The sequence below is a fragment of the Mercenaria mercenaria genome, chromosome 5 (assembly GCF_021730395.1).
Source record: "Mercenaria mercenaria strain notata chromosome 5, MADL_Memer_1, whole genome shotgun sequence".
In the NCBI taxonomy this organism is placed as follows: Eukaryota; Metazoa; Mollusca; class Bivalvia; order Venerida; family Veneridae; genus Mercenaria; species Mercenaria mercenaria.
In genome coordinates, this window is record NC_069365.1 from 2,966,701 (window position 1) to 2,985,909 (window position 19,209).

A 19,209-nucleotide genomic window follows, 5' to 3' on the forward strand; every position below is an offset into this window, starting at 1 on the left:
CACATCACTTACATAATAAACTACTCACAACACCAACTTTTAAGTCAGCAGTTATGAGGTATATAGTTATTTCAATACTTCCAAAACTCAGATGAAACAAACACTACTTGTTTGGTGTCGTGTAGCATCTAGTATTTTTATCTTATCAAGGAACGATCTTACTGTATTTCAACTGTATTAATGTCATGCCTCTCTGTGTCACTCACTTATTAAAAAGGACCACAATAGAAATAAGAGGGTTCTTCTTCTTGTGTTGTCCTTGGTATGGATGCATTTGACATGGTTCTTCTTATTAATTCATTTTACTTATTTGATCAACTATTTTTTTAGGCATTGTGCTTCCAGAAAAGAAAAGTATTTTATAGCTTTTACTGGTTTTGTTTTTCTGAATGTCTGTAATATACCATGTAAAACTTCGTATATGCCGAGACAAATAATATTATTATTTCATATTTCTATTTTGTAATTCTACAATTGATTTGCCATTTTATTATAATGTGGTGTTTTTTCTGTTCATATATATTGTAAATGGAAGATTTCACGGTTAAACTGAATCTAACCAGGTTAATACTTGTTTACTTTGTAGGGTTCTATGCATTCGAAGGATTGTTATAGAGTTTATCGAATACCAACTAACCATATACGTTACTATAAATAGTAACAAAAAGCCGTTTAAAACGGCCATTACAGCGTCTATTGACGAATCCATAATGGCGCAGTGCACCTCACGCGCCATAATCATAATGGTCTCGCGTAACCGGAACGTCAGCGCGTTCTGACGTTGACGTCATGTAGCAACGTCATTATGGCGGGTGAAAGAGTGCTGAATCATTTTCAGATTGATTGTCAAATATTGATGGCACTGTTGATAACAAAATCAATAAAAATGATGCTTAGGCCCTATACGTTTGTATAAAAAATATGTAAAATGAAAATACCAAGATGAATATGAAGCGAAGGTATATAATTAACAGGTCAATAAATGGCTGGTTGTGCCTTCTAGCCATAATGGCACACCTAATTTCATAATGGCCCTCTGGCTAAAGCCCTCGGGAAATTATGACACTAGGTGTGTCATTATGGCAGGAAGGCACAACCAAACCGTAAATTTACGTCTTATGAATGATTTGCATCAGAAATGAAATTTCATACGTTTTTTTTCTTCAAGTTTTGACTTAAGCCCAGCAAAATGTAGTGTTGATGTACGGACCGGCCAAAAGTACAAACAACGCAGCGTTTTTGGAGGAAAAAATCCTCAAGGATGTTTTCTGTGGCAGCCCGAGAGAGAAAACGTGAACTGGGCCGTTCTCAATCTGGCCCTTCCCCTGCCTTGACATCTATTCAAGCTGCAGTGTTAAAGTAGTGGGCATGCTAGGGTACAATCCGAGTTTAACGATGATTCACCCTCCTCTTCTTTATATAGAAGGGAGGCCTATAGCTGTTTCAAGCTAGGTAGCTTCTCCTAGGGGGACGGGTAGTACAGATTGTCCCAATGCACTGTCCACAGCAGAAAGTTGGTTTAGCTCTGGGATCTGGTACTACGGTAACGTAGGCCGCTGACTAGCCAGTTATGCTAGTACGTTGGCAGCAGTCAGTTGTTTCTTCCCATGATATCGGCAAAACATTTTGCGGTTTCTCTGCTGCCAGTTTTATGCCACCTTTGTATTGTGTTATTGCTCATACAATAGAATAATAAGAAACAAAGCAGTCTTTCCTCTTTGTACTACATGTGGAATACAGTCACAGGTTATTTTTAGGTATTAGTCAAATGTGCCCCTGTCCGCGAAAGCCATCAAGTTTTGCTGGATGTCAGTAAGTTACATGATACACTGCTACTGTTTTAGTAGCGATGTCAAAGTTGCGATCAGTTATGTCCGATTGTTATCATTTGGAACCCACCAAGTAAAAATTTGGACCAGTCCTGTCTAACTGTTCTACTAAAGAATATTACATATTTTATAAGAGTAATATAATATTCTATACTTTATGAATTTAAGGCAAATGCAAACAGACATATAAGCATGTGAATAAATACAGAACAGGTCAGCACACAATTAGTGGACGAACGGCTTCCAAAGAATTTCTCATGTTGAAGCCCAGTATCATTTGCATTGCAAAAATCTCCCTTGCACGATCCTGTGCACATTACACGTGTCGCATCTTTCGTGCACGTGTTGGCTAGTGGCGTTCTAGAACATGACCGTAAGTAAGAAGTAACTTCTTTTGACACTGAAAGAAGCAACAATATTCAATTAACTATGATAATTGTACATGATGTTTTTTGTTTTTGTTGGGTTTAACGTCGCACCGACACAATTATAGGTCATATGGTGACTTTCCTCCTTCATTGTTGAGGAAGATCTCAAGTGCCCCTCCGTGCATTATGTCAACACGGGTGGGCACTTTGGTAGAACTACCGACCTTCCTTAAGCAATCTGGATGGCTTCCTCAATTGAAAAATTCAACGTACCGAGTGAGGCTCGAACTCACATCGGTGAGGGGCAAGTGATTTGAAGCCAGCGACTTTAACAACTCGGCCATGGAGGCTCCCTATTGTATACATTAAGTATTTAAATAGATATATATATTACAGGTACGGCTAACAGCCGTACAGTAAATTTGGTTATCGGAAGTTTCTTTCGGAAATACAACGATTAATATAAGCTGTCACCATTGGTGGCAAATGCCCCCGAAGCGTGCCCAAGAATGCCACAGTTGTCTGCGCAAAAACATCACACATCATTTCATGACCTTGACGAAAGAGACCAAAGTTATAAGCGTGATACACCTTCTCAATATGTGAACATTTGTGTCAAATTATTTTCAGATCCCTTGATAAATGGCAGAGTTATGGACCAGACAAGAAACACCTTTGACTTCTAGGTGTGACGTTGACCTTGGAGCTAAGAGTCTGGGTCTTGCGCATGGCACGCCGTCTCATTATGGTGAACTTGTATGCCAAATTCAAAATCCCTTCAAGGATGGAAGAGTTACAGCCCGGACAAGAATTGAAACGGACGGACAGTGCGATTTAATGTGCCCACCTTCAGGAGCTTAAAAAACGTTCGGGTTATATGGATTCAGTCAGCAAATGTAAAAAAATGCAAGTAGAACTCTCAAATGCTGCGGACCATTATTTTAGCACCAATGTGTTTTTCTATTGGTAATTCAAGATCTACCGCTATGATCATCAAAAATAATTTAACAAATACTCTGTAGCCTTTGTCATAATCTTAAAGTTGTCAATTCTTAATAAATGTTAAAAATACCTATTTACCTAATATTCGAAATTAACATGATTGCCATTGACCTTACTGGTTGTTCATGAATCGTTTTCGGACATGTGCTTTTTTTCTGACAGTAATGTTTATTTCGTTGAATTAAAAAGCAGATCTATCACTGTTTTCCAGAACATATGATTAGGTACATGTAAATGTATAGCGACATTAATAAAGCATTTTGTCGAAGTATACCGATATTTCATTCATTTCTTGAATTCTTTCAAAGCCATTGTTCAGACAGAAAATTGTGACGAACGGACCGAGAGTTAAAAAGTAATGGAACGAGACTTTCACATATGCTGATGTTAAATGAATATCGTACCCAAACTGTATACTTCCTGAAATATGCAGAAATCCGTGTTATCGCACATGTAGTGAGTTGTTCTTTCCATTTCGCCAGGATTATTCATACATTTCCTATTATTCCAAGGCGCCTTCGTGTTTGAGAGTTTGTTATAAAAACATGTGTAGTAGAGAAATGCTGAAAAAGTCAACAATGGCATTGTTTGTTAGGTTATAGTAAAGTATATTTAAAAGATTTTTCTTGACCTTGTTTTGTAGCACAAGCACTTAAAATTAAATGCAGTTATCTGGTGTTTTTTTTTAAATACTAAGTACAGAAATGGTGAAATAAAATACAATTGTTTTATAAATTTATAAATTACATTAAAATGGAGATTAATAAATGTTCTTTTCCTTATAGACACGTGTTGACAAGACGAAAAAAGGTGTTTTGTATGAGCACATACAAAAACAAAACAAAACAAAACAAAACAAAACAAAAAAAAACAACAACAACAACAAACAAACATGCGGGCTTGTTTGGGTGTTTACGGTTTGAACAAATGTAGCAATGAAAATGAAAATAAAGAAAACCCGTGCTTCAGTGTTCATTATACGAACACATGTAGCAATAAATGCTGAAATAAAGAAAACAGAGTATAATGTGTTTACTATTTGAACACTTGTAGCTGAGTAATACCAACCAAGCCCCACTATGTGACTCTAACTAGGGGATCCATTACAGACCGATCCCTATATATGCACTGTCCCACTGTTTGAGTCACACTCATATTTTGTCGAGATATTCAATTAAGGACGCAGTCGAATATAAATAAAAACAGCTTCTGAATCACTGCATTCGTGATTGCGGCATTGAACTTATCGATTTAAAACTAGATTTGTGATGTTTGCCAATAGTATAGTTGCTTATACATTTTAGAACGACACTGTTATGTCATAAACACTTTAGCCGAAAGTAAATGCTCGACTGACGCCTTCTTGTAATAAACCTGTGTCATTGTCTTAAAACTGCTATAATTCAAAAGTCATACGAACTGTTTCTGAAGAATTTCTCATGTTGAAGTCCTGTATCATTTGCATTGCAAAAATCTCCCTTGCACGATCCAAAACACATTAGACGTGTCGCCTCCTCCGTACATTGGTTGCCTAATGACGTTCTAGAGCATGACCGGTAGTAAGAAGTGACTTCTTTTGACTCTGGAACAAACAGTATAGCCTGCTAAACCTACTGTAGTAATTATTTACACTTTGCTCAATTTAGAAGTAAATTGCATAATTTGAAGAGAATGTCAAGGCTTTACACTGTCAGGAAACTATAGACTTATTCTGTAAATGGAATGATACAATATATTTAAAGAGTCACTGGAACCACCTCCTTGTATTCAAACAATTGAGTTTTTTATCATGGCTTCGACTACTTATTTGAGACTCCTATGTGCAGATCTGTTTTTTGATAATTTTGAAAATATCGAAATTTTGCTAAAGTATTTGCCACCCTAAAACATTTCAAAATAAACATGATTTGAAATAATGAGGAAATAGTTATTCTAAATTTGATAAAAGGCTACCGGTGTGCAAATAAAATTTTACAGGTTATAGCATTTTGAATGAATCATTTCTATCATAAACAGATTACATAACACATTTTCATAACATTTTGCATATTAAAGACCGTATATTCGATTGACAGTAACTATGTGCATTTGAGTTATACGGTTATATGTACCATCAAGCAAAGGAGAACCCTTTTACCAGCCTTAAATACTTCTGCATCTTTCCAGAGTACGTGAAACGTGAAAGAATTTAGGATTTGTATAAGATCAATTTCGAGATGTATTTATGCAAGCACAGCTCAAACAATTATAAACCAAGAATGAACAATGGGTGGTTATTTTGTTTTTCTTTCAAATGATTCAGGATGCATTATGGGGAAACTGGGGAAAGATATTACGCCTGTGGTGCGGTGAAAGTAAGGCGAATTTTAAACAAAAAATATTAAATATTTGGTGACATTTGAAACATTATGTTTCGTTTTGTTTTTTGTTTGGAGGAGGATTTGTTGTTAAGCTAGATATCAGATGATTATCTCCATGTTGATTTCACTTCTTTAAAGCGACATCTGTTATACCCATCTTTTAACAATAATCTCATTATTGTTGTTCAAACATTTCATTACATATGTAAACAATTATCGAAATCTTGAACTTAAGGGCGAAAGAGGCTGTTGCAATATGTGTATACGTAAACAATTCTTGATTCGATCTTGTATACCTTTATGTCTTCTGAGTAAAAATTAAAATATACCCAGAATTACCTAAACTGTATATTTCCGTGAATGTACAGAACCCCGTGTCATTGCAAGGGTAATGTGTTGTTCTGCTGTCAAGTTCTCCTGGTTGAGTCATACATTTTGGGTTATTCAAATCCTTGCCTGTGTTTGAGAGTTTATCATATGAACACTGGTAGCATTGAAATGCTGAAATAAACAATGATTGAGTTTAGGTAAATACTGCAAAGAAATTAAAGCCACAATCGGCACAGTATGCTGTTCAGAATGATTTATAGTTTAAACAGCTGAGAATAAGTCACGAGAACACGTGGTTTAGGTCTTGTTTGTTAGGTTGTTATAGTAAAGTATATTCAAAAGATTTTTCTTGACCATGTTTTGTAGCACAATCAGTTAAAATTGAATACAGCAGTTATCTGGTTTTGTTAAATGCTAAGAACAGAAATGGTGAAATAAAATACAATTGTTTTATGAATTAATAAATTACATTAAAATGGAGATCAATAAATGTTCTTTTCCCTTATAGACACGTGTTGTAAAGATAAATGTTTTGTTTACTAGATAAAAGAAAAACGGTGTTTTGTATGAGCACATGCAAAAAAAAAAAAAAAAAAAAAATAAAGAAAGAAAAAAAACAAACAAACATATGGGCTTGTTTGGCTGTTTACGCTTTGAACAAATGTAGCACTGAAAATGAAAATAAAGAAAACCTGTGCTTAAGTGTTCATTATACAAACACATGTAGCAATAAGTAAAGAAAGCAGAGTATATGTGTTTACTATTTGAGCACTTGTACCTGGGTAATACCAACCAAGACCCACTATGTGACTCGAACTAGGGAATCCATTACAGACCGATCCCTATATATGCACTATCCCACTGTTTGAGTCACACTCATCCTTTTGTCGAGATATTCAATTAAGGACGCAGTCGAATATAAATATAAACAGATTCTGAATCACTGCATTCGTGATTGCGGCATTGAACTTATCGATTTAAAACTAGATTTGTGATGTTTTGCCAACAGTATAGTTGCTTATGCATTTTAGAACGACACTGTTATGTCATAAACACTTTAGCCGAAAGTAAATGCTCAAAGGTATTCATATGACTGACGCGCGCCATTGTCGTAAAACTGCCATAATTCAAAAATCATACGAACTGTTTTCGAAGAATTTTTCATGTTGAAGCCCTGTATCATTTGCATTGCAAAAATCTCCCGTGCACGATCCAAAACACATTAGACGAGTCGCGTCCTCCGTACATTGGTTGCCTAATGACGTTCTAGAGCACGACCGGTAGTAAGAAGTGACTTCTTTTGACTCTGGAATAAACAGTATAGCCTGCTGAACCTACGGTAGTAATTATTTACGGTTTGCTCAGTTTAGAAGTAAATTGCATAATTTGAAGAGAATGTCAAGGCTTTACAACAATTAACTGTCAGGAAACTATAGACCTTTCTGTAAAAGGAATGATACAATATATTTAAGAGTCACTGGAACCACCTCCTTGTATTCAAACAATTGAGTTTGTGGTTGCGGGTTTATCCCGCTACCAAAGTTTAAGTGTATTTCTGACAATCATAGCATCTTTATTTTATTCCGAATCACATCCGAACGATGTTCATGTGATACACAAAATAGTCCCATTCATGAACAGTGCGGATGAATTATCAATGAACAAGCAGTTCTTATTCAGCCTGTATCCACTCACACTGACCATTTAGATTATATAAGATCTATCAATGATAAGGTATTCCAGCCCGTGGTTACATCACATGCTAGGTCAGGCAGAGCCCATCTTAGATATGATGCACATTAAATTTTTATTTGTTTCTAATTCATGTATATTCATAGACTGTCATTTAAACAGAAAGTAAATCTACCAAAAACCCGCAGCCATCAGACATTTCAAGGCTTTGATTTATCATAGCTTCGACAACTTATTTCAAGAAACTCCTGTGTGCAGATCTGTTTTTGATAATTTTGAAAATATTAATAAGTTTTGCAAAAGTATTTGCCACCCTACACATTTCAAAATAAACATGATTTGAAATAATGAAGAAATAGTTATTTTAAATTTGATAAAAAGGCTACCGGTGTGCAAGTAAAATTTTACGGGTCATAGCATTTCGAATGAATCATTTTTATGATAAACAGGTTACATGACACATTTTCATAACTTGTTGCATATTAAAGGCCAGAGTACGTGAAACGTGCAAGATTTTATGATCTGTATATGATCAATTTCAAGATGTAATTATGCAAGCACAACTCAAACAATTAAAGGCAAGAATGAACAATGGGTGGTGATTTTGTTTTTCTTTCAAATGATTCAAGTGGCATATAGGGAAACTGGGAAAAGATATTACGCCTGTGGTGTGATGAAAGTTAGGCGAATTTTAAACAAAAACTTAAATATTTGGTAACATTTCAAAAAATGTTTTGTTTTGTTTTTGTTTGAATGAGGATTTGTTGTTAAGGTAGATATCAGATGATTATCTCAAATTTGATTTCACTTCTTTAAAGCGACATCTGTTATCCCCATCTTTTAACAATAATCTCATTATTGTTTTTCAAACATTTCATTACATAAGTAAACAATAATCGAAATCTTGAACTTAAGGGCGAAAGAGGCTGTTGCAATATGTGTATACGTAAACAATTCTTGATTCGATCTTGTTTCCTTGTCTTCTGAGTAAAAATGAAAATCTACCCAGAATTACCTAAACTGTATATTTCCCTGAATGTACAGAACCCTGTGTCATTGCACGGGTAATGTGTTGTTCTGCTGTCAAGTTCTCCAGGTTGAGTCATACATTTTGGGTTATTCCAATCCTTGCCTGTGTTTGAGAGTTTATCATATGAACACTGGTAGCATTGAAATGCTGAAATAAACAATGACTGAGTTAAGGTAAATACTGCAAAGAAATTAAAGACACAATCGGCATAGTATGCTGTTCAGAATGATTTATATTTTAAACAGCTGAGAATATGTTATCAGAACACGTGGTTTAGAGGAATTCTGAAGTGTAGACGATATAAATAAATGCTTAGTGTGGGCTTTTAAAATATGAACTGAACGAAGGAAATGTGGATATAGGAAAGACCGTGTTTGTTGGTGAACACATACAGCCACAAAGAAAGCCATATGTGGCTGTCTTTGGATTGACGAAATGAAGCAATGCTATGCAGAAATAGCAAAAAGCCTTGTTTTGCCGTTGGTCTGACCGTATGTAGCAATGAAATGTGAACCTAAAGATCTGCGACTTGGACCGGTGCTCGATAACTCGTCGAAAGACATTTGGCCGAATACGACAGTTTGCCGATTATGACATTAGGTCTATCACGATAGTTCGTCAAAGTCTTTAATGCGACAAATGGTCGAAATGAATTTTTTTGTTTGTTTGTTTGTTTGTTTTGTGTTCAACGCCGTTTTTCAACAGTATTTCAGTCATGTATCGGCGGACAGTTAACCTAACCAGTGTTCCTGGATTCTGTACCAGTACAGACCTGTTCTCCGCAAGTAACTGCCAGTTTCCCATATGAATTATCAGAGGTGGAGGACGAATGATTTCAGACACATTGTCTTTTATCAAATCACCACGGAGAACATACGCCCCGCCCGGGGATCGAACTCGCGACCCCGTGATCCGTAGTCCAACACTCTCCCTACTGAGCTAAGCGGGCGGGCTCAAATGAATATTTAATACTGTGACACTTGATCGAAAGGTGATAATAGCAGAAATTCGACTAATTGTCGCACGCAAAAATTGGCTGCGCGCATATGAGATCTAAAATCTAAAATAAGGAACTTGCTACATCTTTTCATCCAGAGTATCGCGGATATTGGTCAAAAGAATCTACCATCAAACGGACAATTCAACGTCAGCTCCGTAAAGTGCTTCCGGAAATACCTCTCTCCTTGAGTGAGATCAGCCTTCCTGAAATTTGCCCAGAAAACTAGCACTGGTGAGCAATGGCTACTGTGTGATCACCAGCTAGAAGGTAATGAACGCCTACTTATATCTTGTACTGATATGGCTGGGACTGGCCACATGTAGCAAGAAAACTGAAACTGAAACTGGTTTATTTGCTTAAACGCCTATTTCTACATTTAAAACATATTCAATGGCGTTTTACAATACAAGTTGAAATAAAATATTAAATATAAAATATTTTAAATAAGATTAATTAAAACGAATCAAAATAGCAATTATTAATTTAAAGTCAATGATAATACTATATTTTAAAATATTACTAACATACAGTTATCACAGACAAACATTAAATTTCTATCACTGTCACCAGCATCACTGTTTAAAACTCAGTCAAAACTTAGAATAATGCAAAGTAGTCTCTGAAGAAATGCGTTTTCAACTTTTTCCTAAAGCAGTCAATTGAAGAACTTTGTCTGATGTTCAACGGCAAATTGTTCCACAACTTTGGCCCTATAGTACTAAAGCTTCTATCACTAAAAGTTTTTCGCTTGTTGAAAGGGACGATGTAACAGTCAACTGATGACTCCGAGGATCTGAGGGAGCGCTGGGGGATTTTCGGTGTTAAGAGTTCAATCAAATATGCAGGCGCATTTCCAACATGGCAATTGAACATGTACGTCAAGATCTTAAAGTTTATTCTGGCTTTGATCGGCAGCCAGTGCAAATCGTAGAGTGCCTGCTTAGAACTGTCTCTTCTTCTACGATTCAGAACTAACTTCGCACACATATTTTGAATGCGTTGCAGTTTTGCGATGTCACAATCAGAAATACCGTATAAAATAACATTACAGTAGTCTAAATGCGAAATAACCAGCGATAGCACTAAGGTTTCAGTTGCATCCTGAGTCAGATATTTGCGAATGTTTTTGATTCGGAAAAAATTCAACATTGCCGTTCTACACTTTATTTTTATATGCTCTTTGAAAGTTAAAGTTTCGTCCAAATAGGCCCCCAAATATCTGATGTTACTCTGTCTCTTGATTTTATCACCACAAATATCTATCTCGTGAATGTTTAACTTATTCAACTGAGGGACACTTCCAAAGGCAATATGTTCAGTTTTTGAGGAATTCATTTTTAGTTTGTTACTGTTCATCCACTCATTTGAATCTGTAGCAAACTCCTCTAGTTCACCAATGGATTTAGCCTCGATGGATGGTTCGGGCTTAAAACGTGTGCTTGCGGTGTGGTCGTCGGCAAAGCCAAAGACGGAAATGGACGGGGGAACAGTGTCAAAAAAGGCAATGCTAACATAAAGGAAAGCCGTTACTGGCTGTAACACGTGTAAGAAAGAAATAAGGATGAAAAGAAAAGCCATGTTAGGCTGTTTGTGGTGTAACCACATGTAGAAAAGAAATGAAGACATGAAAAGCCGTATCTAGATATTTTCGGTATGCCCACAAAAAGAATACCGCATGTCAGTTGAATGACTTCCATGCATTAGCCAGGCAAGTGTCAGCCTTTTGATGCGAATGAAAACATGAAAAATATCTCTAAAATCACTTCTTCCCGCTAGAGTTTGTTACCGTAAATCGGCGTTACTGGTTAACACGATGTATATATGGGCACCAATTTACGATACATTGTGAACTTGGCCGGATTTTAACGTCATGCTTTAAGCAGCTACCTGTTTGGTCATAATAATACTGGAGTTTGTTTCTGCATTTCATTTAAAGAATAAACTGTGGTTATGCAGTTACCATCTTGATGCACTGTTTAATATGGATGGGGGAAGGCATCCACGTTTACTTTAAACAGTCTGTTGTATATGATACCCAGATAACTTCATAACTACATTTTTTCCTTAAATTTTTAATTATTGTTCCCTTTCTTTCTGTTTGATTTACTTGATCTAGTGTTGCATACTTTTTTGAAGTAGTAGATTTCTGTAAGGATAAAAAAGTCAACGAACGACGGCAATGGAAATAGCAAACGCTCTAACGTTGGGTTACAACATCAGCTTACCGTCATATGCACGTTTTTCATATAACGACGACGCTAATAGGGATCACACGATTCATGAGAAAAATGTGTATGCATCAATTGTATACATCTAATGACACCCCTTTAGACTACACATATATTTCAAATTCATTTATTAGCTGTGCCTACTTGGAAGGACGAGGTAGTACAACTTTAGAGTGGACAAATAACATTTGTTTTTCTCTCTTATGACAAGTGTATTTTTTGTTGATTTGTTTTTGTTTCATGTTCACGATATATTATCACGTGATCTGATTTGTAAAGTTGGAATTGCTTTGTATACGCATATACCGTTATGTATGGTGTGAGTTTAATAAAGTGCTTGTTCTGTTCTGTTCTGAAAATAGTCCTCCAATTATTTTTTCAGACAGTTTAAAACATTGATAATGATGAAAAAATTGAGATATAGTTTTATATTATAGCCACGATAATGCCTTTATTCATGACGCCATAAAAGTTTCCAGTCGAGGTCCTCTAAAGAGATATATGGTATAACCTTTTTTCGTCTGGTACATGTATATGTCGCCTTGTTGGGCAGTTATTTTCAAGCTGCACTTATTTTCGTGTAACAAAGAAATGTAAAAATAAAGAAAAACCTTGTTTGGTGTACATTTAGCAGACTAATGCAGAACTAAAGAAATGAAAACTATCGTTTGACGTTTATGATATGAACATATATAGCAAAGAAATACTGATGTAACGGGAACAAGATTTCAGCTGTGAACGTTACGAACGTATGAATAGCCAAAAACAAAAAGGACATGTAGAATTAAAGAAAAATATGTTATGAATTTAAGTACAGAAGTCAATGAAAACGATGTCTGGGTATGGACGGTATAAATATTTGTAGTAGAAAATGTCGAACTAAAGCAAGGAAAATATGTTTTAGTTTTGAGCATATGAACTCATGTAGGTGTGAATTGCCGAAAATAATGTTTAAGTGTTAATGAAATTAACATACTCAAAAGGAAAATGCCGAAATTTAGAAAGGAAAACCTGTGTTTTGGCGTTGAGATGATACGAACCCATCAAACAGAGAAATGCGGAACTAAAACAAAGCAGCATTGGAGTGTATATACAGTATCAACATCTGTAGCAATAAAGAAATGCGGAAATAAAGAAAACACACGTTGTAAGTAAATCCTGCAAAAAATACTGGTGTTGTGAGTTTACTGTTTTAACACGTACGCAGAAAGACAAACTAACTACACAGAAAAATAAAATTCTAGTCAATACATTAAAGAGTCAATTTAGTTACCAATGTGTTTACGATTCTTGAAATAATTCTGTTCTTTTTCCAGAAAATATCAGCATTTAGGATTTTTTGTATACTGACTTGATTTCAACATTACAAAAATGTGTCTAAATTAGTTAATGAACTTTCAATAGTTCTTCCCGAGAAAGAAAAATGAAAAATGTACGAGTACTTATCAAGCGACAACTAGGAAAAATTCAATAAAATGAATTACCTTCTGATTTTCCGAAAAAATGAACAAAGTATAGTAACTGAAATAAATTGAAATACATTGTTTTCGAATGTGTGTTTTATTTAAGTATGAAAGTTTTGTTGTTTAATTAAGATATAATAAATCTGTTCCTATATTTTATCAGTTAATAAAATATGGGCAGGAGTTTGGATGCGTAATAATTAAATCACGAGTGCGCAGCACGAGTGATTTAATTATTCGCATCCAAACGACTGCCCATGTTTTATTTAAGAAATAATAAATCTGTTCCTATATTTTATCAGTTAATAAAATATGAGCAGGAGTTTGGATGCGTAATAATTAAATCACGAGTGCGTAGCACGAGTGATTTAATTATTCGCATCCAAACGACTGCCCATGTGTTATTAATTGATAAAATTATTGGAACATATTTATTATTTCGATTCTAACAATGCAAATAATTCGCATTTTACAGTACATGTACTACATTTTCAGCGTAATACGTCATTCGGATCATATGCTGTTACAATTTTCCCCTATGGTTAGAAAGTGTTGCATAGCCAACGGAACGTATAGATATTTGTTTCTTTTCTATCAGAATTTTGAGAAGTATTCATGAATTAGTAATAGAACAGCTCGCAAACTAATTATGAACAGAATCATCAAATTAGGCGAGTTGACCCTGTGTTACGAGTGACGAGCTTAACTTTTATATGACGTCACATCATTATGACGTCATGCTTTATGTCATACATTTATGACGTCACCGCTGAATCATAATTAAGCTAATTTAATTCGCTTGTAGAGATCAGAACGTGTTTTACGGACCTACACATAAGTCAGTATGACTTTTTATTATATTTATGTTTTTGAAATGCTGTTTTCAACCGTTTGGCCCTGAAATAATTCGTATGTAATGGAACTGAAGTAGAATCTCTTATGTTACAATCATAGGGGGGTGAAATGTAACAGCTAACCATATTTTATCGTAGATTCATGTATAGGCGATTTCGCTATATGTTTATATAGCAGTTGCTGCGGATCGTGTTAGAATAATTGACAAAATTATTGGAACATATTTATTATTTCGATTCTAACAACGCAAATAATTCGCAGTTTACAGTACTACATTTTCAGCGTAATACGTCATTCGGGTCATATGCCGTTACAATTTATCCACTATGGTTAGAAAGTGTTGCATAGCCAATGGAACGTATATATATTTGTTAATTTTTTATCAGAATTTTGAGAAGTATATATAATGTAGTAATCTAACAGCTCGCAAACTAATTATGAACAGAATCATCAAAATAAGATAGTTGACCCTGTATTGCGAGTGACGAGCTTAACTTTTATATGACGTCACATCATTATGACGTCATACTTTATGTCATACATTTATGACGTCACCGCTGAATCATAATTAAGCTAATTGAATTCGCTCGTAGAGATCAGAGCGTGTTTTACGGACCTACACATAGGTCAGTATGACTTTTTATTATATTTATGTTTTTGAAATGCTGTTTTAACCGTTTGTCCCTGAAATAATTCGTATGTAATGGAAGTAAAGTAGAATCTCTTATGTTACAATCATAGGGGGGTGAAATGTAACAGCCAACCATATTTTATCGTAGATTCATGTATAGGCGATTTCGCTATATGTTTATATAGCAATTGCTGCGGATCGTGTTAGAATGCACATTTAAACATTTAGATAACATTCTTCACCTGTTAAGATTTGTGAAGATTGTTTTGTTTTAAATACTTCGGTTGCTTAGTTTAAATAATACCCGGAAGCGAGAATTTTCCTCGTTTAACATAGGACTGGTGCGTCTGTTTACTTTAAACAGAATCAAATTGCTATTATATTTGCTGTAATTTAACACCCACACTGATCCGAATGTTAGGCCATGATCTATGTCACAGGAACGAATCGGCTTAAAAGTTTTCGGTTTGCCGCCAGTATACCAGAAGGATAAATAAGCGCACCAATACTCTATCGTTCTGACGTCAAATAACTGAATCTGTCATGTTGGCGTGTCGGGTGGGCTCCATCACATCAGAACTCGCATGTTTGCACCCTTCAAAACAAGAAAATCCTTTCGCCATATTTCTAGCTATCATTTAACCTAACTAGCATGTCTAAATTCTAAACCCGTTTTTTTCCCATTAATTGTAAATCTTCGATAGCCGTTAAGAGGCTGTTGTATATATTGTATCCATATTTGATAGTGCGTTCCAGTTTCGTTTCTGTAACAAAAGTTTCCTATGCATGTTTCCGAGTATGTTACGTGAGACCAGTCCCTAATGCACCTGTTTCTTTGTGATAAAATAGTATAACACAACCAGGAGTAGCCGGTAATAACTTTCCTTGCTGAGAATATTGAGAACATGCAAAATATGATTCTCCACGAAAAAAGGAATGGCTAGCTATATAGAAATGTTAGAGTTATTTCAAATAAAGGTGTTGTGACTGTGGAAATGAAATGTCAACGACAAAATTAATTTTGATATTCACTTCTTACAATTCGCTATACCATCTTTTTGTCATTTCTTTTTCGAGTACATGAGGTTTTGGTAGTGCGGGAAATGCGCACAATATCTCATTGCTTCGTTATCTTCGACCTCTTATTGGCAGTCAAGTTACAACATCAAGAAATCCTTTCTTGGTCACACTCAAGAAATCATGTGTTGGTCACACTTGTATATCGGGCAAATCAAAGACATCGTATGACACACCAAAAAGAGCCACAACTGACATTCAACGGTACATTTTTGACAGTAGCGGGAGGATAAATTATTTTCCGCGCAGGCGCGGAGTATTTGTGATGGCTTTTTGTGAGAGCAGTGCAGTGTATGCCGTAAATGACGATTTTTTTCCTTTCGATTTGCAAAATTTCAAATTTTTATTTCTGATGTCTGATCTGGCCTATAATAATGGCATCAGATTAAACAACACAAACGAGAAAAAAAATGTTTCACTAGAAAAAAAAGACGAAGCAAAGACATCAAAGAGCAGAAAAGAAAGCAATTTGTGTCGGGCATCACGCCGAGAATTCCTTTCGTTTTCAGTTTGATGAATGCGCCAGAAAGTATGGTACCTTTTTGCGTGTGTAAATAATTGTATTCTTTATTTTATTTTAAATATTGATTTATTATATTGTAGGCATTGTTATTTGCCAAATTTATTTCATATAATAGGGAGGTAGGGCCTTTTATTCCAATCGAAATTCCTGATACTGCGTAAGTAAGTTTTATACTACTAGTGCTGTACAAGTACGTGTTAAGGAATTATGTGCATTTGTTAAGGATTGCTGTGTATCGTATTGATACTATGTCGTTGTTTCTATCTGTTAAGATGGTGCAAGGCCCTGACATCTTAATGTAGGCATGGCTGCGCCCAATCAACACCAAACTTATTACAAAGTACGTACGGAACAAGGAGTGTCTATTTTTAGTTTTATACTTTAATTATTGTTTTCTTAAGTTACGTATTTATGTGTTGATATGCATAATTATAGTCAGTTTTTTTTTACAAATGTCACCTAACAATAAGGCAAAAACTGGCTTTTGAACCAAGGTGACTTGCATTTTAAAGTATCCTTGCTCTATTATCTCGATGTAGGTTTCTTGCAGGTTGACCCTTAGCATTATCAGAACAATGGTCTTTCTTCAGAGGTGGCTGATTGCACAACTTTGACTGTTTGTCCTTCCAAAATACCAGTTGATCAGTATATGACTATATAGTGGTAAAGGTGTTTATAGTAGTGAACTGTTTAGTCAATATCAATTGCTGCGTACTCCTAAGGAGGAGGTGAAGGAAACAACAACAACAACAACAATAATAATACCCTCTAAGTAAATACACCAACCTTTTAAACTGTGTTTCACGCCCCTAGGCGGGATAAAATGATGTTTGTTGCGTTTCATTCATTGTATATCTTAGTCTTTCCTTATCATTTAACTTGAAAGTATCATATAGAGCCCACATTCCTGATTAGACATTTATCAGAATAATGGACTTGATAACATCAGAGCTAAGTTTGAAACTGAATCATTTCGAATGAACAACCACGTTAGTCTGAATTTAAGCACTACCATATGTATGCAATACATTCCATTCCATATACCGAAACGTAGAGGCCAGTTTCGCATATCGGTCATGATCAGTCAATAATTAGGTCACTAAATTCAACAATAAAAATCCTGCTCATATAACAAAGGCAAAGTATATTCTCCAACATTCATGAAACCCCATCAGACTGTCTGTTTTGCCTAGGGTTTTAAACAAAGGCACCAGTACCGTTATATCATCTCCTGTTCTATAAGAAATACGTACATTGCTTTGTTTTGCGCGGAGTTTCCTTTTGCTGCATCTTGCAGCAACTTTCGTACTTGTATAGTTAAGAGACAGATATTCATCTGTTATAAGAGAACAAACGCGAACAAAGTCTTAGACAGTTGACACATGATGAGTGTATGCTTGTCTTTTAGTGTTTAAGTTAGACTTTACCATTCATCATCCGAATATTTTATTCAATGGAGCAAAACTGCATATAATGTGAAATTATTAATATTCTTGAGGGACTAAATTTAGTGGTTGCACCAATTCAAGATATTAAGATCTAACAAACTTAAAAGTGACCAATGAAATGGCCGTTTTGGTCAACACCACGAAATGTTATACATACGAAAAACACTTTGTCTGTATACTTAAATGAGTATGGAGAATAATGTGTCTGCAATAATGCCATAGTTTTAGTCTATTTAACCTGGCCTTACACTCATTTTACTTTTTTCAATAAACGGTACACACATGGAATGAATCAATGGTGTGTAATTGTATATCAAATTATGAAAAATTAAAATACAGGAATACATATACCAAATTTTAAACATGAAAATCACAAAAAATAAAGCTGGTACGTCCATGAGTTTTATCAAAGTTACTTCAGTCTTAAATCAGCATGTGAAAGTACGCAATATTTAAATATTTGATGAAGTTTTGAAACATCCTAAATAATTTTACGCCAAAAGAAAAAAAAAACAAAAAAAAAACAAAAAAAACAAAAAAAACAAGATGTCAGAACTGATTCTTTTTTAATTAACTAGACAGTTTCAATAAGTAGTATGAAAATACAGCATGGCGGTTTAGTGTAATCTCACACACTGCTGTATTCGCACGATGTAGAAATATAAACCCGTTGAAAAATATTAATCCCCGGCTATATGCGTTGGTTTGTGCAAAGTGGTTGTATTTTTCTGTAATTTTTGTGCATGTAAGTCACGTTTCTAATGCTGCTCTTCGAAATACAGATGGGACTTTAAACATGTCTACAATTAGAATCTATATATAATGCAATGACGTATATCTTGACATTGCAATTAATGCTTATTACAGGTTTTACAAAATAGTTCTGCGAAATGTAAGAAAATTCTTTAAAAATAAAGCATTGCAGTTTAGTGTAATCTCACACATTGCTGTATCCGCACGATGTAGAAATATAAACTCGTTGAAAAATATTATCCCAAGCTATATGCGTTGGTCAGTGCAAAGTGGTTGTATTTGTCTATATATTTTTTGTGCATGTAAGCCACGTTTCTAATGCTGCTCTTCGAAATTACAGATGGGACTTTAAACATGTCTATAATTAGAATCTATATATAATGCAATGACGTATATCTTGACATTTGCAATTAATGTTTATTACAGGTTTTACAAAATAGTTCTGTGAAATGTAAGAAAATTCTTTCTCGAAATCAATTTGCCACTCCAAACATGTAATTGGACAAGATAAGTTTAGCACATTTTGGGAATTTATTAGTCTAAGTTAATTACGGAGAGGCAGAAAACACTTTTCCCGGAACAAGCTGCTTTTCCACATCAAATTATGCTTAAATTAAAGA

At 34.9% G+C, this 19,209-nt stretch overlaps 1 long non-coding RNA gene across 1 annotated transcript; it reads right to left on the reverse strand.

The window, feature by feature from the left end:
• Positions 1-1,220: 1,220 nt before the first annotated feature.
• On the reverse strand, positions 1,221-7,178 carry LOC123558707 (uncharacterized). The gene is made up of 4 exons (XR_008371151.1): positions 7,034-7,178; positions 5,899-6,060; positions 3,604-4,781; positions 1,221-2,229 (listed from the first exon to the last, which is right to left on the reverse strand). It is a non-coding gene; the product is annotated as an uncharacterized LOC123558707 (long non-coding RNA).
• Between the last annotated feature and the right edge of the window lie 12,031 nt (positions 7,179-19,209).